Genomic DNA, 23,355 nt, shown 5'->3' on the forward strand with positions numbered 1-23,355 from the left:
GATGTGTTAACCACTGCGTGTCCAAAAGAACAGACACCATGCATTCGTATATAATTATTTTTTGGTGTTGCGATTTTTTCCGTCAATGTAATAACTTTTGCTCACAACAAGTTCGTAAAATCTGGACCGGCTATTCGACAGGTTGTGGCAAGTGGAGAGAGCCCTGAAACTTTATTCGCACGCGCTACGGAATGCCCCGAGCGTGCCAAAACAGGTGAGTAAGAAGCAACAGGAAAATTTGGGCTGTGGTTCCCATGACTGTTCGAAACGATTTTATCGCCTATACTAGAAACCCACTTCCCAGGCCTACAGAAATACTTCGTGTCTGAGGTAACAGCCAGCCATAGAACATGGTTGCTCACAGGCTGTACCGCACCTTTTGGCTTCTCAGCCGGCTGACCATTGTGAAGTTGTTACGGTACAAAAAATGGTTCAAATGGCTCTGAGCGCTATGCGACTTAACTTCTGAGGTCATCAGTCGCCTAGAACTTAGAACTAATTAAACCTAACTAACCTAAGGACATCACACACATTCATGCCCGAGGCAGGAATCGAACCTGCGTTCGTAGCGGTCGCGCGGTTCAGACTGAAGCGCCTAGAACCGGTCGGCCACACGGCCGGAGCATTTTCTTTAGATTTGGATTTCCGGTTCCAGACTGTAGCGCCTAGAACCGCACGGCCACTGCGGCCGGTGGGACTCAACATCTGAGGTCATCAGTCCCCTAGAACTTAGAACTACTTAAACCTAAGTAACCTAAGGACATCACACACATCCATGCCCGAGGCAAGATTCGAACCTGCGACCGTAGCAGTCGCGCGGTTCCGGACTGAAGCTCCTAGAACCGCTCGGCCACCACGGCCGGCGGTTAGTGTTGACCACCAGGAAAGGTAATATGAAGGTAATGATCGTAGAAAGTTTGATCGTATAATGAGAAGGAAAAGTAAGGAGTCTTTGATCTAAATCCCCAGTGTGTGGTCATTCAAGTTTCTGTATCGAATGAAGTAGAAAATAAAACGAAAATGTACCTGGCCGACAGTCTTGTACAAGATGAGAGATGGCTGACTAATACGAAAATTAATCTAATAACTGCCATGGTACAGTAAATTACCTCAGAAGATCAATCAATAGAATAACTGTCAAAAGCTCCACTGTGACTAGGGTGAAGTGGACCAACAACATAAGACTACAGAAAATAAAAATAAACTTTTTACCTTCTTCTTCTTTTCAAAACCTTTGTTATGTTCGTATGCTATCCTACGATTGTTCTGATTCATCATTCCTCCTCGTAATAAATTTGTAGCTACATAGTTCCAGAAGTGCGTCCGTGCTTTACACTGCACACTCAACGAATACCCCCGCTGCACACCGTAGCTATACATTACTAACTGTCAAAGACTCTACCACTCCACAGTGTTTGCATCGCAGAAACAGGTACTGTTGCCTAACAACTGTTTTGTCTGATCACAGTTCTTCAAGTATATCAGTTGCCTTTACAAATATTAACACATCCAATAACATCGTCAAAAAATGGCCATCTTACAAGGTGGTGTGCTTTATCACACCTCCTTTATCCTGACTTGTGACAGGCAACATTGGAACACTTAGAACCCAGGTTGAAGGAGTTTGAAGTAGATGTAATGGTTAACAAAATTGAGAGGGCAATGGTTTGGCAAAGAAAATTTGCAATAAAAAAATGGTTCAAATGGCTCTGAGCACTAAGGGACTTAACTTCTGAGGGCATCAGTCCCCTAGAACTTAGAACTGCTTAAACCTAACTAACCTAAGGACATCACACATATCAATGCCCGAGGCAGGATTCGAACCTGCGACCGTAGTGGTGGCGTGGTTCCAGACAGAAGGGCCTAGAACCGCTCGGCCACACCGGCCGGAAAAATTGGCAACAGGTAATGCATATCTAGAAAAATGAAACTAAAACACTGCAAAACATTGATAAGACCAGAATTTTTATATGGATGTGAATGACTAACGATGAATTATAAGCTGGGTAGAATAGAACTGAAAGACATATTATTAGAAAAATAGTGGGTATAATACAAACTACAGACGCCTGGAAAATGGGAAGTAATGAGGAAAACTACAAAAATTTAGAGAAAATATTAGAAGCAATAGCTATAACGAGGTTAACCTTTTTTGGACTCTACCGATTGGATGAGAACAAGCTAAAAACACAGACATTCGTATACTTCTAGAAGAAGAAATAAGTAGAGAAATAGAAAGAAACAACATCAAAGAATCGGAAATAACAGATAGAAACGTTTTATGAACAATATACTAAGTTTAGAAGGCTTTCAATGCAGAAGAAATAAGAAATCAGGGACAACATGGTCAGCAGAAAGGAGTAAACATGGGTAGAGGATGAAGGAGTACTGGAAAAATAGGAAACAACGACAGGGAAAGAAGAAAAATCTGAAATTGGTACGTCATTGTAGTTGGTCAATATGGAAATAAAAACAAAAATACTCAGTACAGCACTGTGGCTGGCCTCGTTTAGTCACTGTTACGCTTTGCTGTTAGTTTGTTTCTTTGTCTGTTACCTTGTGAGTAATGAAGAAATTTCTATTGTAATGCAAGAACTATCCAAAACGTGGAGAACACAGTTCCATGAGACACTTTGTTTCTGTTACGTAAATGTCCTACAATATGTGGTACAATGATTGTGTGCAGTGGGTTGACTATGTGAGGAACATGTAACCTACACCACACAGTCTCGCATTAATGGTGGTAACTCAGAAAAAAAAGCAATTATTGGTAATTTATAAATCAGCATTAGAGTCTCACAAAACTATGATAACAGTAATGATCTTTTAAAAATAATTTAGTAACCTGACTGAAACGCAGTGGAACATTTTACAGTTTTTATCCTCCACAAAATTACCCAAGGGATGGGAACTAGTGGTCTATATTGTGGTGACTGAAATGAAATGGAAAGCAGATAAGTGTATGTGGTGAAACGAATCAACAGCAGCAGAAAAAGGTGTAACGGGTGGAGGATTCATCGTGAATATAGGAAAAAGTTACTGTGAACATTATGTTGATAATGATCAATTTGTGTTGCATCTAATTACAAATGAAGGAAACAAATTTTTTCTGCCATACATGTTTCGCCTTTATTATTTGGAAAGAATCATCATTGGCCTGTTCTTCAGCTTATTGCCATTTGAAATGTCATTTGCAGCAGTAGGAAATGGAAATTCATTTAGACCTTGATGATGAACTTTGCAGCGTCATTTGGTCACAGTGTAACGATCCCGGTAGAATGGAAAAGAAGTATGGAAGTATACGACACTGAGGATAAATTACGATTTTTCAGTAAATTAAACTCAAATTAGTTAAATTTCGGATGGGTGCAATTATGATGCAATGTTTTTCAATGTCATTAATAAATAATATTTGTAATTATTTGTAAAATGCACCATTTATGTTTTTAATCGAAACACCTGAGCACCAGGATCATTCGTAACTATTTCATGTAAATAATTCATTTAATAACAATTTAATTGACTCTAAAGAAAGAGATAATTTGTTGATCTCTTTGGAAGGTTATATAAATACGAGCACTGTCAAAGACCGGCAGGCAGTAGGCTCAGTGTAGTTGTGAAAGTCACGTTGGTCAGTGTTTTTAGTGCCGGCTAATTCCATTGTGGTCCGCCCTCGTGGTCTCGCGGTAGCGTTCTTGCATCCCGAGCACGGGGTCCCGGGTTCGATTCCCGGCGGAGTCAGGGATTTTTCCTGCCTCGAGATGATTGGGTGTTGTTGTGTCGTCTTCATCATCATCATTCATCCCCATTACGGTCGGAGGAAGGCAACGGCAAACCACCTCCATTAGGACCTTGCCTAGTAAGGCGGTGCGGGTCTCCCGCATCGTTCCCTTCCGCTCTGTAAAGAGTAATGGGACTTCAGTTCCATTGTATGTAAACATCTGTGGATCGCAGAACCAGAGAGGTTGATGCACAAGATGCAACTGTTTTGTCAGACACGCCATGTAAACTTTACGTGTGTTTTTTAAAGAGGAATAAAAACGTGTGATGACTTTTATAAAACATACTATATGTCTCCAGCCTTACCTTTTTTAAAAATCCAGACCACTTATAAATATATAATACCCTAGAGAACAAAAGTGAAGAGCAATAAACTTTATCTTTGAAATAGTATTATTCAGCGTTGTGACGACCACCCTGCGAACATCTTTGAAATGTTTTGACATTTTATTTACTAACATAAAACTGAATTTTCATCGTATTAAGGCAGGGGGCTGTTATAACAGTCACAATTGAAAAAATTGTGGAGCACCAACAAACCACGCCTTCCGCTTGGGTTGGCGAACAGTGCGAATCATGTAACATTTATTCGTGTTTAGAGGCGTGTTTGAACATGGTATCTACATCTACATCTGCATATTGGGAGTTTGAATTAATCGCCACTGTTGGCGAAGAGAGGGCATTAATAGAGCGCAGTTAAATTTCTTTGATAGTTGACACTTCACGCGTTGTAGCTGCTTTCCTCCAATCAGAGCGCTCAACGTCAGTTCGCCGTTGCCAAACTGTCACAACGATTGGTCAGTTCACTTTCAATTTCTTTTCCGGCTTTCTTTCATTTTGAGTTTAGATCCCTGGCCCTTTTATTTCGTATTTCATCACACATCATAAACACACCAAACACACACACACACACACACACACACACACACACACACACACACACACCAATTTCATACACAGTGCTGACCAAACACTGCTGGATCCTTCCGTGCAAGAAAACTCGATTCAGCATCACGTATATAGTTATCATAATCACAGAGGTCGGATTACGTTAGCTAAGCTTCGCACGGCACTGTGTGAAATCGAATTTTTGAAGGCTACTATTAATCGTTGCGACTGTGACACCAGTGTCATAAATACAACACTGTTAATGCTATGCAATGGTGTAGCGAAGCAGATAGCGTATAAACCTTACGTCTAGAAGGTCGTAGGTTCCAATGCCGTCAGAAGAAGCAAAGTTTTTATTTTTCTAAACGTAATCAAAATATTTTGATTATCATTTCTATTCAATTAATTGGTTTAAATGTGATTGTTTTATTTATAATATTTTGCCATATCATTTTCATCAGTGCACTGACTTTTTTATTTGCTCTTATTTTCTTCTTCACATTCGTTTTTCATTTGGAATCTCCTGGTGTCGGTCACAATCTGCATCCAAGTGCCAATCAGGTTTGCTCATCGATTGGTAACGCAGCATCCCGTGTAGCCAGTGTGAGGGCAGTTTCAGGTAACCACCGACAGAGAGAAAGTATAGTTTGCTTTTATCGCTACAACCGAAATTTTTCTGTCTAAGCTGGCTATGCAAAAAAGACATTATGAAATTTTTCTGTCTTAAGTTTGCTCACACAGGTTAGCCCAAAACGCCATGACCATTATTTCAGTTCTGCCGCAGATTGTTGACCGCCGTTTTCTCAGATACTTTGCACATTACGAGGCTGTGGTTAGGTTAGCACATGAGTTCAAATTCAGGGCTACAATAGGCATCGTCTGGACTTTTATAGAGCGGGAGGTAGAGTTGGGCTAAGTTTAATATAGAAATAAATATGGTGGGGAGGCTACACACCCAGTGACCTAACACGAGTTGACGAATTCTAATTCTGACTCATCGTTACTATAGTCATAGGATACTAAGCTTTTCGTTTTGTGGAATGCACAGTTTTACATTTCTGCACATTTAAAACAAATTACCAGTCCTTGCACAAACCTGAAATCTTATCGTGATCTTGCTGAATATTTGTACAGTTTTTTTCTTACAGTACGCTATTACAGGTAACTGTATCATCTGCATAGAATGTGAGGCTACTATCATATAGTCTGCAAGGCAGTTAATATACGACATGAGCAGCAAGAGTCCCTGACACACTTCCCTGCAGCGCACTTGAAGTCACATGTCTCGTTGACTCTACATCCATGCTTCGTTCTCAGCTGAGATACAGCTGTCTTTGCTCCGCAAATAAAATTACCTTTGTTAATAAATGTAGTGTGGAACCAAGAGAAATGCTTTTCTGAAATGGAGAAATACTGTATCTACCTCACCTCCTCCTATCGTGGCTTTCACGAAATCATTTGTGGCAAAAGCACAAGATGTGTTTCACATGAACTATGTTTTCGTAATCAGTGCTAGTTGACACGGAGGAGATCATTATGTTCGAGGTACCTGGTTACATTTGAGCTCAGAATATGTTCTAGGATAACACAACAGAGTTACAGCGATGACGTTGGATGGTAGTTTTGTGGATCACTTGTGAACCCTTCTTATGAACACATGCGGCCTGTGTTTTTTCCCAGTCGCTGGACACATAGTTTAAGGGATCAACGGTGTATCACGTTTAAAATAGAAGAAAACACCTATGCAGATTCTGTGCAGAAGCTGATAGGAATCCCATCTACTCCTGCAACGTTGTTTAATTGTTTAGAAATTTTATCTGATCAGCTGCAAGTCTGTTTGCATCTCCTGATAAGCTCCTGAAGGTGTCACATCGCCTGGCAGCAACCCCACAGGGCAACAGTCTTTACCAGTGAGGTCTCTTGTGCTAGTGTACCGCAAATTGCGGTGGCCCCAGAACACAACCGTGAGGTACGCAAGACGCCACATCAGCTGCTGATTTTCAGGGCAGATAAGTGTCGCTATTCGAGTCCACCCTCTTGCACAAGTTTCAGTTAGTGTCGCGTCATGTGCATGCGTATGAACTGTTTAGCAGTTCGAGGAAGAGAATAAGGACGGAAGAAAGATTAGAGTGTTAAAGAGGAGGAATAGAGGACGTCCCCCAGACCTTGTGCGTGACCTAGAAAGTCGTTTGCTTTCATTGCTCTCCGACTGTAAGCAATTTCCAGCTTAACTCGGCCGTCAAACAGCTGCACTCGTAAAAGACAGCGGCGGTTTAATGGAATGGATCGTAAACCAGACTCGCTCCTTTTATGTTCCGCCTACAGACTTCCCACTGTTCGTGGCATTTATCTGCCACCAGACGTCAATGACGATTCTTTCTGTTCGCCACCCAGCCTCCATATTTTGGCGAAAATACATGGTCACAGCCGCGTAAAACGTAGGCCGGGATTAATTGTCAATATCACTGAAATTCTCCGACAGCTGTGTAGCTAAGATGTTATTTTATTTTATTTTGACGACAAGCGGTTTCGGCATTGTACTGTGCATTTTTCAGGCCCCATATGTATCTCTCAAAATAAACGATAATGCCATACAGTGCCACATATCTCGTTTCGTAAATTGAAACTGTTTCTCAACTGCTTCAATCCAAGACTTCGTAGCTGCTACTAAATGATTTGTACTAACACTTTCTCCGATAATTATTTCGGGCATTTAGTTCAGGAGATCATTCGAAGCGTAGATGGAAGCAAAAACAAAATCGATTCATAACAAATAGTTCTTAACAAGAGCAAATAAGGAGCCTCATCATGAATACAGGAATTAGTGATCAAAAGGTCGTTGAAGCGAGACTGGAAACTGTAACATCCAAACCCACCAAACGCAAATGCAAAATATATCTATTTAAAAAATATCAGATAAAAATTCTCCTAACGTCATGTACCAGATGAGGCTTACAGTCAAAGAAATAGTATCGACGACAGTTTCAGCTTCGTACCAAATGTATTAATAATAGACGGAAATGATCCCCCACGATACACAAAAAAGTCGAGAACACTGCTGCAGAAGCCACGAAAGAAGCACGCCAAATTTTAAAGAGTGGGAAATCACTCAACATTATTGGAGTTTCACAGATGCTCGAATTTTGCGCGGATTTCAATGTGAGATGCTTTGAATACGTTCCACAACGAAACTGTCTTGAAACCTGACTGAAAATCCAAAGCGATTCTAGTCGTACATAAAGTACACCAGCAGCAAGACACAATCAATTCCTTCACTGTGTGGTACCGATGGCAATATTACTGAACACGATTTCCGAAATTCCTTCACCGAATAAGACTAATTAAATATTCCGAAATTCAAATCAACAACTACATGAATACCTTAGAAGTAGATATCCTTTGTGTAGCGAAACAACTCAGGTCACTTAATAGACTCAAGTCCTCCGGTCCAGATTGTAGACACATTACAGTCCTTTTAGCGTGTGCTGATACAACAGCTCAGAACGTGACAATCCTATGTAACAGATCGCTCACCCCAAGATCGATACATAAGGACTGGATAGTTATTCACGTCACACTGGCACTCAGGAAAGGAGGGAGCGAGGAGTAATCCGCTGACTTACGTAGTCGTATCACTGACGTCGACGTGCAATAAAATTTTGCAGCATACACGGTGTTCAAACGTTATGAACAACCACAAAGAAAAAAATTGAGAAAATATCTTTCATTCACAAGACAGTTATCTCTTTATTGCAATGAAGTAATGGATGCTATCGACAGTACATGTCAAATTGGTTCCATATTTTTAAATTTCCAGAAGGCTTTTGACACGAGCGGTTTGTAATCAAATTGCGTGCTTATGGAATATCGTGTCAGTTAAAAGCGACTATATTCATCTTCGCTTGAAGATGATGGGTACGAAACCCTTCGAAACGTTGCGAGAAGACGACGCCTTTACTCGGCTGATCACCCGAGAAGATTTCACGGACTATATTCATGATTTCCTGTCAGAGAGGTCACAGGTCATAGTAATTACGGAAACTCATCGAGTAAGAAGTGATTTCTGGCATTCCCCAAGGTAGTGTTACAGGCGCTCTGCTGTTCCTTAACTATATAAGCAATTCAGGAGACAATCTGAGTAGCAGTCTTAAGTTGTTTGCAGATGATGCTCTCATTTATCGTCTAGCTAAGTCACCAGAAGATCTAAACAAACTGTAAAATGATTTAGAAAAGATATCTATACGCTGCGAAAATTGACAGTTGACCCTAAATAGTGAGAAGTGTGACGTCATCCACATGAATGCTAAAATGAATCAATTAAACTTAGGTTGCACGATAAATCAATCACATCTAAAGGCCGTATTTTCAATTCAATACCGTCAAATTACAATTACGAACAATGTAATTTGGGAACAACACATAGAAGATGTTGTGGGGAAGGCGAACTGAAGACTGCGTTTTAATGGCGGAACACTTACAAAATGTAACAGATCTACTAAAGAGACTGCCTACATTACACTTCTCCGTATTCTTTTGGAGTACTGCTGCACGGTGTTGCGTTCTTACCGGATAGTATTAACCGAGTAATCTAGAAAGTATAGAAAAGGGCAACAGGTATTTTACTATCCATAAGTAGGGGAGGGGAGAGAGAGAGAGAGAGAGAGAGAGACTGACAGGATACAGGGTTTGGTGTGGACATCATTAAAACAAAGGCAATTTTCGTTGCGGCGGAATCTTGTTACGAAATGTCATTTACCAACTTCTTTCCTCTGAGTGTGAACATATTTTGTTGACGCCGATCCCGACCTGCATAGGGACAAACAATCATCACAATAATACAATTGAAATCAGAGTAGGCACGTCAAGATATGTTGTTGTTGTGGTCTTCAGTCCTGAGACTGGTTTGATGCAGCTCTCCATTTACTCTATCTTGTGCAAGCTTCTTCATCTCACAGTACCTACTGCAACCTACATCCTTCTGAATTTGCTTAGTGTATTCATCTCGTGGTCTCCCCCTACGATTTTTACCCTCCACGCTGCCCTCCAATACTAAATTGGTGATCCCTTGATGCCTCAGAACATGTCCTACCAACCGATCCCTTCTTCTGGTCAAGTTGTGCCACAAACTCCTCTTCTCCTCAATCCTATTCAGTACCTCCTCATTTGTTATGTGATCTACCCATCTAATCTTCAGCATTCTTCTGTAGCACCACATTTCAAAAGCTTCTATTCTCTTCTCGTCCAAACTATTTACCGTCCATGTTTCACTTCCATACATGGCTACACTCCATATAAATACTTTCAGAAATGACTTCCTGACGCTTAAATCTATACTCGATGTTAACAAATTTCTCTTCTTCAGAAACGCTTTCCTTGCCATTGCCAGTCTACATTTTATATCCTCTCTACTTCGACCATCATCAGTTATTTTGCTCCCCAAATAGCAAAACTCCTTTACTACTTTAAGTGTCTCATTTCCTAATCTAATACCCTCAACATCACCCGACTTAATTCGACTACATTCCAATATCCTCGTTTTGCTTTTGTTGATGTTCATCTTATATCCTCCCTTCAAGACACTGTCCATTCCGTTCAACTGCTCTTCCAAGTCCTTCGCTGTCACTGACAGAATTACAATGTCGTCGGCGAACCTCAACGTTTTTATTTCTTCTCCATGGATTTTAATACCTACTCCGAATTTTTCTTTTGTTTCCTTTACTGCTTGCTCAATATAGAGATTGAATAACATCGGGGAGAGGCTACAACCCTGTCTTACTCCCTTCCCAACCATTGCTTCCCTTTCATGTCCCTCGACTCTTATAACTGCCATCTGGTTTCTGTACAAATTGTAAATAACCTTTCGCTCCCTGTATTTTACCCCTGCCACCTTTAGAATTTGAAAGAGAGTATTCCAGTCAACATTGTCAAAAGCTTTCTCTAAGTCTACAAATGCTAGAAGATATAGGTCTTCGTTTTTCACGAGTGCTGTTCGAGATTGGAAATGGAGAATTATTGCGAATTTTTAATTTTTTAATTTGGTGGTAATGTCTTATGGGAGCAAACTGCTGAGGTCATCGGTCCCTTAGCCTACATACTACTTAATCTAACTTAAACTAAGTTACACTACGGACAACACGCACACCCATGCCCGAGGGAGGACTCGAACCTCCGACGGGGGGAACCGCACAGACCGTGACAAGGCGGCCCAGACCGTGCGGCTACCCCGCGCTGCAATGACTGCGAAGGTGATTCGATGTTCCCTCTGCTAGACACTTAAGTGTAATTTCCAGTGTAGCCATGTAGATGTAGATGTAGCTGTATATGTCTACGTGTTACTTATTATTCTGGCGTATTCTGTACGATTTGTTACAGACATTCGAAAAGTGGAGATTTGTGCTCCTGCTACAAAGCATCCAAGATCTGAAGTGTATAAGTTTCATTATGATTACTTGTATATGAATGTAAGATGAGGCATTATACTATATGCACGCGGACACAGCATTTGGTCAATAAACTAGAAACAGTCGAGAAACCCCCACGAATGACAATGTTTTAAATGGCTCGTAGTGACGAGAATGAGCATTTCAGTGGTTGGATGGACGGTGTCAGCAACAATAAACTAAAAACACAAGAGGTTAAGCAAACGAAGAATGTGCCCCGTATTATTCCCAAAGTACAAGTATCCTGAAGGAATATGGTGATTTGATGTGTTTAATTTGCTGAAATGTATTGCTGACAAACGCATGAGTGTTTCTCGGGCGATGTGAGCTCTTCCCCTCAGGACACATATCTGGCATTTCTGTCGCGCGCATTACCATCACCCGCTAACAGTACATTGACCATCGTGTCGTGCGGTGGATCAATTGTTTACTTTTTTTCAATAATAACTCTCTTGTTTGTGAATTACATATTGTCAGTTTGGCAAGCCGTAGATGACCAGCCAGCGTCTGGCCAATGTTTGTGCCACTCACTCGTCATTATATTCATATTTCAGAGAGCAAGAACAGGAAGAAAATCCTTTGGTAAGTTTCCATTTCATTCCACCTACCAAAGGACAGTGTCATATGAAACTTTATGTCTCCCTTCTCATCTGAGCTGAGTCATCTCCCTAATCTGCTTAGGACACTTCACTTGTGCGACAGTAAGTGGTTCAGCAACCAGTGATAGTACCCTAGGTACTAAAAGTAGACTGAAGATGAGCTCGTGACGAGAGTAGCTCAACTGCTGTATTACCACGTTTCACTTATGTTTGCAGTTTAATGTTAAACATTATTTGTGCAGCGAAGCACCGAAATCAATTTAAATTAGTGTCCTCAATAAATTAATATAAAAGGGACTGTTTCCTCGTAGTTTAAAAGTATATATTAGTTCCACCACATTAGCTTTGATGATTTCGTACTACTTGGTAGCATTGCGATGGTTGAAACAGTGTTTAAAAACACTTTTGAGTTATATACGTTACGAAATATTTCTTTGAGTTTTTCTTGGTAATAGCTATCTTTGAATAAACATTAGTTCCTATAAATTATGAAAATTCGTGCTCGAAGGATATTCTTGCAGAGTAAATAAATTACCTGTTCTGAGGTGTAGTGTAATATCTGCGTACGGCATTTACCTGATAAAGATATACAGACTATAGTCCTGCCTAGTTCGAAGAAAACAAAGCAACGGATACCTTCGTGTTACATTCTTATTGCCTGCCTACTTTCTTACAAACGACCATCTTTAAAATGCATTTATGTTTCTCTCCCACTATCAGGCCAACAGCAACTAGTAAGTAGTCTCTAGGCCTTAATGTGCTACTTTCACGATTTCATTATGATAGTCACTGTTATTGCACAACTTAATACAACATTTGTTCCAGCCATACACTTGTTACAAAGAATTTTATGTTAAGTAACTAGTGCGTTTAAAAGCAACAACATATATCCACGAACAGTATCACAAGAAACGCAGCACTTAATGGTTAATATTTGTCTTCAAACAGGTATGGCAGACTAGCAAAATACACACACACACACACACACACGCATACGCACACACACACATATACACACACACACAAACCACAGGAATGATACACGCGTGCCAGGTATGATTTCATGCAGAGTTGAAATAACAGCATTGCTTGCAGCAATATTTGTTTGGTTTCACCAATTGCCTGCAGCAGGGACTTCCCTATTGGAGTGAGGTGTGACGCAAGAGCTGCTAACAAGGAATGAAAAAACTGCACTGGTAAGGAGGTGGATTGGTAAGCAGGACACATGGGCTGCTGGAGTCGAATGCTGAACACAATTTGGGATACAAAAATTTATTTTCACCATGTTAATTAAAACAGAGCACCGGCATCAGAATTATCAATCAGTATTTGCAAATTGCGGTGACCTACACCGATTATTCAATAGCATAAAAGCAATGAGAATAATTAAAAAATTAAAGGAAACAGCTTTATGGCCCTAACTTTAAACTCAAATATTACTTTACATAACTTTAACATAACTACAGATCTGAGTTCACCAGTCAGTTATCAGGTCTTGTGAATATGAAAAATAACATTTTGTAAAAGCTATTAGGTTTAAAAAAAAAAAGAAAAAAATACTCGAATAGCAAGATCTCATAAATACGTGAATTAACTATTATGGAAAACATTCGGCAAGATGGTATTACATCCTGAAAGATCTACACAGCAATTAACACATTCATTACGTCTGGCGTTCACATCGGCCGCGTGGCTTAATTCCGCGCTCGAGAGCTGAATTGACAACAACGGGCAGGAGGGCCTGCGCACACCAACAACGGCTTCTAGAACACACGAACCCAGTATTATGCACAGGTCACTAAAATACTAAAACCAACAGCCAAGCACTGGGTAGCACGAAATACAGGAAGAGATGTGACATGGTATAGTGTGACAACCGCAGTTACTGTTAAAGCCATAGTTCATTACACAGTCTCCAATGATTTTAAATTTCACTCGATAAATTTATAAGCTACAACTACTTCAAGGTGATAATGACCAGACAATCCGCACTCAACCATTAATACCGAAGCACCGTTTGACGGCGCAAAATTGTTACTGTTGTTGCCAACCAAAAGGAAGTTGGCAATTCAAATTTAAATTGGCGGCTGAAGTTTTATGCAGAGAATAAACTTTGCATAAAATTGACCACTTAACATATTGGAAATGAAATTAGCGTTTGGCATCATTGGCCGGCAGGCCCCTTACGGTGCAGGTCTTATTACATTCGACGCCACATTGGGCGACCTGTGCGCCGGATGGGCACGAAATGATGATGAAGAAGACAACACAACACCCAATACCTGAGCGCAGTAAAATCCCCGACCCAGCCGGGAATCGAACCCGGGCCCTTAGGACGGCAGTCCGTCACGCTGACCAATCAGCTATCGGGGCGGACACTTAACACATTAACAATAATAATAAAAGGAGGGATCGTGGAATATCGGCCAAACTTTTAACACAACAGAACCAGGGCACAGCAGAGTTACGTGGACTTGCAATACCAAGTATCCCAGACCCACGTCCAAGAGGTTTAAGAAATGACTAGCGAAAATTAAAGTGGCTAAACGGAGCAATGACATCCAAAAGTCCCACCACAAAATGGCTCACCATTTAAAGTTAGTTCAGGAGCTCGCCGTTAACACGCACTCCAGGGTAAATTCCCGCGCTCTTCTCAGGATTCGAGACAGACTCTTAAACATAACCTGTGCTGACTTCCTGGCAGATTAAAACTGTGTGCCCGACCGAGACTCGAACTCGGGACCTTTGCCGCTCGCGGGCAAGTGCTCTACCATCTGAGCTACCGAAACACGACTCACGCCCGGTACTCACAGCTTTACTTCTAAGCAGGAGAGCTTCTGTAAAGTTTGGAAGGTAGGAGACGAGATACTGGCAGAAGTAAAGCTGTGAGTACCGGGCGTGAGTCGTGCTTCAGTAGCTCAGATGGTGGAGCACTTGCCCGCGAAAGGCAAAGGTCCCGAGTTCGAGTCTCGGTCGGGCACACAGTTTTAATCTGCCAGGAAGTTTCATATCAGCGCACACTCCGCTGCAGAGTGAAAATCTCATTCTGGATAACCTGTGCTGACCGGTGACTGCTTCCGAACTGCAGTTCCGCTCGCCGCCAGACACAGGCGACGGGGTGTCAACACCGTGCGTCCTCGCGGTGCGCCAAACGTTGACTGAATACTCGCCACCCTCCGTGTGCTGTCTTTGCTCTGTCACTGCCCCGATCGAGTCTCTTCTGTCTCTTGTTTTTTTTTTTCCTTTATTGCATTTCTATTCCGCCCCCCCCCCCCCCCCCGCGGAGCTCTCTGCAGCCTACAGAAAAGTTAAAAAACAGAATTAGGAGATTTGAAAAACAAAACAAAAGCAGGAGATAAAACGATGACTGTTAAAAACTGAAACATGGAGAAAAACATACGAAGAAAAATATAGAAACAAAACAGTCAGTGATGCTGATTAAAACACATAGTAAATAGAGAGGCACAATTAAAAAACATGTGCGACAGTCTGGTTTCTGTTCGCATGAGATAAAAAAGAAAAAACACAACTACTTACAGTATGATGGCTGTTTGCAACACTGACAGAGGACACACTACACTGAACATTCACTTAAAACAGCACTATACGGGCGACCCAGTGGCAGATGGGGGAGGGGGGAGGATCTGGACAGATGAGAGGAAAAAGGAGGGAGGAGAGGAGAGGAAAAAAGGGACATAGAAAAAGGGGGGAGTGCTGGGCGGACGCGAGAAGGGGTGGGAAAGGCGGTGGAGGGGAGAGCAAGAAGGGGAAAGAAGGGAGGCAGAGAGTAGGTGGGGAAAAAACAGGATGGAAGGCGGGGAAGGGGGTGAGAGGGAGCCCGGGAAAAGGACAGAGGAAGGGAGGGGGAGGTGAGGATCAGAGTTCGTAGGAAGGGTAAATAGAGGAAGAGGGCATCATCCAGGAGAGGGAGTCGACGGAAGCCACCTTGGGAAAGGAGATGAACGGTGTAGAGGTGGAGGATAGGGGGGACACAACGGTGAAGGCGCGGCAGAGGGTGGGGGTTGGAGAGGAGAGGAGCAACCAAGGGACGAGGGGGATCAAGGCGGCGGGAGGTGTAAATGACACAGATACGTTCGAGGAAAAGGAGCACATGGGGGAAAGGAATCGGGTCATAGATGATTCACATGGGCTACCTCGTGAGCTGCAGCTGTCCGAAATAGAGGGCGCTAGCCGAACAGAACGACGCAAAGCGCGTAAATTCGACAGAGGAACTATCCTGCCAAAAGCATCGCAGGAAGTCAAGGGTCGTGTACATCTAACCACTGCGACAATCGTTTTACATTTTATATCTGACTGGAACTTACAATTTATTGTCATCCTATTCATAAAAGAAAATTCGCTAAAACGCATTAAAAATCTCCTGTAATGAGGCATGTTGCAAAAAGTAAACTCATGTCTGCATCTATACTCTGCAAATCACAGTGAAGTGCATGTCAGAGGGTATGCCCCATTGTAACGGTTATTAGGGTTTCTTCCCAATTGAGGTATGGAACGCAGGAAGAATGAATGTCTGAATGCCCCTGTGCGTGCTGTTATTATTCTAATCTAGTCCTCACAGTCCCTGTAATTAGTTTTACTTTGTCCTCAGCATCCCTTTGTGAGCGATACATTGGAGATTGGATTATATTCCTAGAGGTATCATTTAAAATCCGGTTCTTCAAACTTTGTCAGCAGACTTTCGCGAGATAGTTTACGTCTATCTGCAAGAGCCTGCCAGTTGAGTTTCTTCAGTATCTCTGTGACACTCACCCAAGGATCAAACAAACGTGTGACCATTCGTGCTACCCTTCTCTGTATACGAGGTGTGACAATAAAGTAATGAGACTGAAAAAAACATGTTGCTTACCGTTTTAGTCAAGTTTAGAGTTGTCTCCTTCAAAGTAGTTCCCTCCTGATTGCACACACTTTTTCCACCGCTTCTGCCAGTAATGCTACCATTTATGGAACTCATCTTCTGTAATATCCTCTAAGAGCCTCGTCAAAGCTTTTTGGACATCTTGTGTTGTTTGAAAATGGTGTCCCTTGACCGCCGTTTTGACTCCTGGAAATAGAAAAAAGCTACACGGAGCGATATATGGTGAATAAGGTGGCCGTGGTAGTACTGAAATTTGTTTTGAGGTTAAAAATTGCTCTACTGACGAAGCAGTATGGGATGGTGCATTATTGTGATGCAGAATCCAACTATCAGCTATGTTGGCATGGACACAATGAACTCTTTTACGAAGTCTTTCTAAAATTCCTTTGTAGTAATATTGGTTAACTGGTTGTACAGGAGGCACCCACTCTTTATGAACAGTTGCCTTGGAATCAAAGAAGCACACAAGCTTCAACATTAGCTCTCCCTTCACTAAATATATTACGCCAACAAAAAACTTGAGCTCTTGACATAACCTCCTCTCCAGAAGCCTTCTGAAGCTTACCGCAAGTTGTCGCTTTTTTACCCAATTTAACACAAAAAGAAATGGCATACTGTTGCGCAGTAATATGTGGTTCCATTTCCGTGACGAGATACACAAACACGTGTTAACTTATTACAACACAACTCACGACTGAGCAGTTGCATCGATGTGCTGCTTGGACTAGAAGCAGCTTATAGACCAAGGTGAAAGATATTGTGCCTACATCTCGCAAAGAAAATCAGTCTCATTACTTTATTGTCGCACGTCGTATGTTCAATATCCCCAGTTAGTCCTATGTGTTACGGTTCCCACACACTACATCAACGTTCTAGAACCAGTCGCATGAGTGATTTGTAAGCAATGTCTTTTTTAGGCTGATTGCACTTCTCCAGTATTCTACCAATAAATCCAAGTCTACCACCTGCTTTACCCACAACTGAACCAATGTGATCATTCCATTTCATATCCCTACAAGGTGTTACACCCAGGTATTTGTATGAGTTGGCCAATTCCAACAGTGACTCATTGATTTAGTTATAGAATACTATGGTTTTTCGTTTTGTGAAGTACACAGTTCTACGTCTCTGAACATTTAAAGCAAGTTACCAGTCTTTTCCCCACTTTCAAATCTCTCCAAGATCTGGCTGAATATTGATACAGCTTTCTCAGACTGTAATTCACTATATACAGGGTGAGTGACCTAACGTTACCGCTGAATATATTTCGTAAACCACATCAAATACTGACGAACCGATTCCACAGACCGAACGTGAGGAGAGGGGCTAGTGTAATAGTTTAATACAAACCATACAAAAATGCACGGAAGTATGTTTTTTAACACAAACGTACGTTTTTTTAAATGGAACCCCGTTAGTTTTGTTAGCACATCTGAACATATAAACAAATACGTAATCAGTGCCGTTTGTTGCATTGTAAAATGTTAATTACATCCGGAGATATTGCAACCTAAAGTTGACGCTTGAAACCTCCGACGTCCAGTTGAGTGCTGTAACAAACACTGGCCACGGTCGGCGAGCAGCATCTGCAGGGACATGTTTACGATGACGACCGTGTTTACGAGTGTGGCTGTAGTGCACTGTAGTGGTTTGGTCTAGCTGTCGCAGCGTCCACATGTAGCGCTTGCTGCTATTGTTATTCTGCATTCGTCTCCGCACGCAGACCAACTGTAGTACACCGTGTTACCAGACGACTGTGATAGTGTAGTGTTGTAGGAACTGTGACCATGGTGTATTCGAACTCTGAAAAGGCGGAGATGATACTCATCTATGGCGAGTGTCGACGAAATGCAGCTGAAGCCTGCAGGGTGTATGCAGAACGGTACCCGGACAGAGAGCATCCAACGAGCCCCACATTGCAAAACATCTACCGCCAACTGTATGCAACAAGTACGGTCGTAGCACGCAAACGGGTCCGTAACAGGCCCGTCACAGGAGAAGCGGGTGCAGTTGGTGTGTTAGTTGCTGTTGCCATGAACCCAGACATGAGTACACGGGACATTGCGAGAGCCGGTGGACTGAGTCAAAGTGGTGTCATGCGCATACTGCATCGTCACCGCTTTCACCCGTTTCATGTGTCGCTACATCAGCAATTACATGGTGATGCCTTTAATCATCGACTGCAATTCTGTCAATGGGCATTAACAGAGAATGCGTTGCAGTTCTACCTGTTTACCGATGAAGCGGGTTTCACAAACCACGGGGCAGTGAATCTACGGAACATGCATTACTGGTCCGTGGACAATCCTCGCTGGCTCAGAGAGGTAGAGCGATAGCGACCGTGGACTGTAAATGTATGGTGCGGAATCATTGGCGACCACCTCATTGGTCCTCACTTCATTGCAGGGGCCCAAACAGCTGCAACATACATCGCGTTTCTACAGAATGATCTGCGAACGTTGCTCGAAAATGTCCCACTGTAAACGCGTCGACGTATGTCGTAACAGCATGATGGTGCACCTGCACATTCCGCAATTAGGCTGACCCTTGACAGGATGTTCGACGGGCGTTTCATAGTACGTGGAGGATGCATACATTGGCCAGCCCGTTCTCCTGATCTTACACCTCTGGACTTCTTTCTGTGGGGTACGTTAAAGGAGAACGTGTACAGTGATGTGCCTACAACCCCAGAGGATATGAAACAACGTATTGTGGCAGCCTGCGGCGACTTTACACCAGATGTACTGCGGCGTGTACGACATTCACTACGCCAGAGATTGCAATTGTGTGCAGCAAATGATGGCCACCACATTGAACATCTATTGGCCTGACATGTCGGGACACACTCTATTCCACTCCCTAATTGAAAACGGAAACCACGTGTGTACGTGTACCTCACCCCTCATGGTAATGTACATGTGCGTCAGTGAAAAAGACCAATAAAAAGGTGTTAGCATGTGGACGTAATGTGCTGTTCCAGTCTCTTCTGTACCTAAGGTCCATCACCGTTTCCTTTGGATCCCTACGTAATTCGGTGCTCTCCGATACACACGATCGAACAGCAGAGGAGTGGTACTAAAGCGTCAACTTTAGGTTACAATATCTCTGGATGTAATTAACATTTTACAATGCAACAAACGGCACTGATTACGTATTTGTTTATATGTTCAGATGTGCTAACAAAACTAACGGGGTTCCATTTAAAAAAACGTAGGTTTGTATTAAAAAACATACTTCCATGCATTTTTTTATGGTTTGTATTAACCAATTACACTAGCCCCTCTCCTCACGTTCGGTCTGTGGAATTGATTCGTTAGTATTTGATGTGGTTTACGAAATATATCCAGTGGTAATGTTAGATGACTCACCCTGTATAACTGCAGCATCTGCAAAAGACGTGATGTTACTATTCGTATTGTCTGCAAGGTCGAACAGAAAGTGACACAACAAAATTCCCTAGGGCACACCTATAGTTACTTCTACAGCTGACGATTACTCTCCACCCAAAACAACATTCTATGCCCTCCCTACCAAAAAGTCCTTAATCCAGTCACAAAAATAGTTCAATTGGCTCTGAGCACTATGGGACTTACCACCTGAGGTCATCAGTCCACTAAAACTTAGAACTACGTGAACCTCACTAACACAAGGGCATCACACACATCCATGTCCCAGACAGCATATGAACGTGCGACCGTAGTAGCAGCACGGTTCCGGACTGAAGCGCCTAGAACTGCTCGGCCACAACGGCCGACAATCCAGTCACAAATTTCAATTGATGCCCTATATGATCGTGCTTGTGACAATAAGCGAAAGTGTGGTAGGGAGTAAAATGCTTTGCGGGAATCAAGAAATACTTCATCTACCTGATTACCTCGATCCAAGGCTTTTAGTATGGCACACGAGAAAACTGCGAACTGGGTTCCACATGATCGATATTTTCGGAAGATATGCTGGTTGGTGAGGAGGAAATCAGTCTTTTCGAGATACCTCATTTTGCTTGAGGCCAGAATACGTTCTAAGGTTCTACAACAAATCGACGTCAAGGATACTGGGCGGTGGTTTTATGGGTTACGTCTAGTACCCTTCTCGTAAACGGGTGTGACCTGTGCTTTTTTCCAAGAGCTGGGCACGGTTTTTAGTTCGAGGGACCTACGATAGATTATACACTACTGCAGATGATAAACGGGTATTTATTGGACAGATATATTATACTAGAACTGACATGTGATTTCATTTTCACGCAATTTGGGTGCATAGATCCTGAGAAATCAGTACCCAGAACAACCACCTCTGGCCGTAATAACGGCCTCGATACGCCTGGGCATTGAGTCAAAAAGAGCTTGGATGGCGTCTACAGGCAAAGCTGCCCTTGCAGCTTCAACACGATACCACAGTTCATCAAGAGTAGTGACTGGCGTATTGTGACGAGCCAGTTGCTCGGCCACCATTGACCAGACGTTTTCAATTGGTGAGAGATATGGAGAATGTGCTGGCCAGGGCAGCAGTCGAACATTTTCTGTATCCAGAAAGGCCTGTACAGGACCTGCAACATGCGGTCTTGCATTATCCTGCCGAAATGTAGGGTTTCGCAGGGATCGAATGGAGGGTACAGCCACGGGACGTAACACATCTGAAATGTAGTCCACTGTACAAAGTGCCGTCAATGCGAACAAGAGGTGACCGAGACGTGTAACCAGTGGCACCCCATACCATCACGCCGGGTGATACGCCAGTATGGCGATGACGAATACACGCTTCCAATGTGCGTTCTGCGTGATGTCGCCAAACACCGATGCGACCATACTGATGCTGTAAACATTACCTGGATTCATCCGAAAAAATGACGTTTTGCCATTCGTGCACCCAGGTTCGTCGTTGAGTATACAATCGCAGGCGCTCCTGTCTGTGATGCAGTGTCAACGGTAACCGCAGCCACGGTCTCCGAGATGATAGTCCGTGCTGCTGCAAACGTCGTCGAACTGTTCGTGCAGATGGTTGTTGTCTTGCATACGTCCCCATCATCTGTTGACTCAGGGATCGAGACGTGCCTGCACGATCCGTTACAGCCATACGGATAAGATGCCTGTCATCTCGACTGCTGGTGATACGAGGCCGTTGGGATCCAGCACGGCGTTCGATATTACCCTCCTGAACCCACCGATTCCATATTCTGCTAACAGTCATTGGATCTCGACCAACGCGAGCAGCAGTGTCGCGATACGATAAACCGCAATCGCGACAGGCTACAATCCGACCTTTATCAAAGTCGGAAACGTGATGGTACGCTGAAACGTCCCCTTAGAACAAATTATACAAGACTGTGCTTAACCTGGCACACAATATTATTTAGCGCAACGCAATGTGACTATCAAAGATCCTTGCAAAAGAATGGCCCTGAGTTACATTAAACTATACCTTTCACAAATCACTTACCTCACAACAATCTTTGTTACTCGAACTATTGCAATATGGCGAGCGCCACTACTGCCAGATAAATAAAAGATTCAAACTACGGAAGGCACTAACTACTGATAGGGATAGTTAGCAAATGAAAGATATTAATAAAGAGCTAACAATGTATTTACCTTAATAGTCATAATATATATAGCAGTTCATGACAAATTACAAAACTCCGCCATCTCTCTCCCCACATCCACCACTACTGGCGGCTCACCTCCAACTGCGCAACGCTACGCGCTGTTCACATCCAGCTGCCGCTGCCCAACACTACAATGGCAGACAACAATGCAAACTAGCCACAGACTGCACACAGCACAGCCAGTGATTTTCATACAGAGCGCTACGTCGCATTACCAATATAAAAATGTAAACAGCCTACTTACATAAAGAAAACATAAACAGTCTACTTACATAAACAGCCTACTTACATAACATGTTTTGCTTTCCAGAAGGATTCAGAAAAAACTGTGCCGATATAAAACAGATACACCGCAAAAGCAACATTGTAAATTGTCACTCATTAGTAACGTCGTGATATAATCGTGTAGCTGTCACATAAACTAACCACTGTGTCATCTGGTATCTCTCAGAAAGTACTTTAATTCAGAATGTATTTTCAAGTAAACCAAAACGTTGCATTAAAATCTCATTAGCAGTACTGGTAAATGTTCTAAGTATGTGAGCCTTATAGTCGTTACGTAATCGTGCAACTAACAAGCAAGAATGTACACACACAATAACACTGTGTCGTCTGTTCGCAATAACAATGCATTCGTAATTTCTGTTTAAATAAGTTCTCTTGGTTTTTGACTGGATATTTAACTTTAAACATTGTTGCATGGTAACAGTTTGTAAAGCATACTAGTAAGGTGAAGTGAAACGTTTTATGGCAAAGACAAAGTTAAAAAGCAGATTATCTTTCAATAAACGGTTTTACATGTGAAATGTGGTGTAAACCTTAGCTCTTCTTAGTACGCAGAGTTTCAACTTGAATGCAATTATCATGCGGTATTCGTCCGTAAAGAATACTGGAATTTTGCTCAAGGTTAGCGTCAATGTTATTTTTCCCTGAGCCAGCGGGCGCAAGTGGCTGCCTGCGGTGCGAGTCATTGTCTGTTTCTTTGTTGGCACACGTCGTTATTGGGATTAGGAGACCTAACTTCTACAAATTCGCCTTGCCGAGAGGGCTCTGCTCTGTTTAAATCCTGCCAGTTCTGATGCAGTTCAGGTCTGTCGTTACGATCATATCGTCTGTCGTCATGTCGGTAGATTCCATAGTTTCTTTCCTGTCGGTCACGTGGTGGAGAAT

At 42.5% G+C, this 23,355-nt stretch overlaps 1 protein-coding gene across 4 annotated transcripts in view; it reads left to right on the plus strand.

Moving 5' to 3' along the window:
• The window catches only part of LOC126106820 (retinol-binding protein pinta-like), a 250,567-nt gene that overhangs the window by 86,891 nt on the left and 140,321 nt on the right, over window positions 1–23,355 (plus strand). Inside the window, exon 1 of one of the 4 annotated variants that reach the window (XM_049913215.1) lies at window positions 146–214. The exons of the other annotated variants lie outside the window; for them this stretch is intronic. The gene's annotated coding sequence lies outside the window, so the exon portion shown is untranslated. Of the gene's footprint in view, window positions 1–145; window positions 215–23,355 lie in introns of those variants that run through there. 4 annotated transcript variants of the gene reach the window in all.

The sequence above is a fragment of the Schistocerca cancellata genome, chromosome 10, assembly GCF_023864275.1.
Source record: "Schistocerca cancellata isolate TAMUIC-IGC-003103 chromosome 10, iqSchCanc2.1, whole genome shotgun sequence".
In the NCBI taxonomy this organism is placed as follows: domain Eukaryota; kingdom Metazoa; phylum Arthropoda; class Insecta; order Orthoptera; family Acrididae; genus Schistocerca; species Schistocerca cancellata.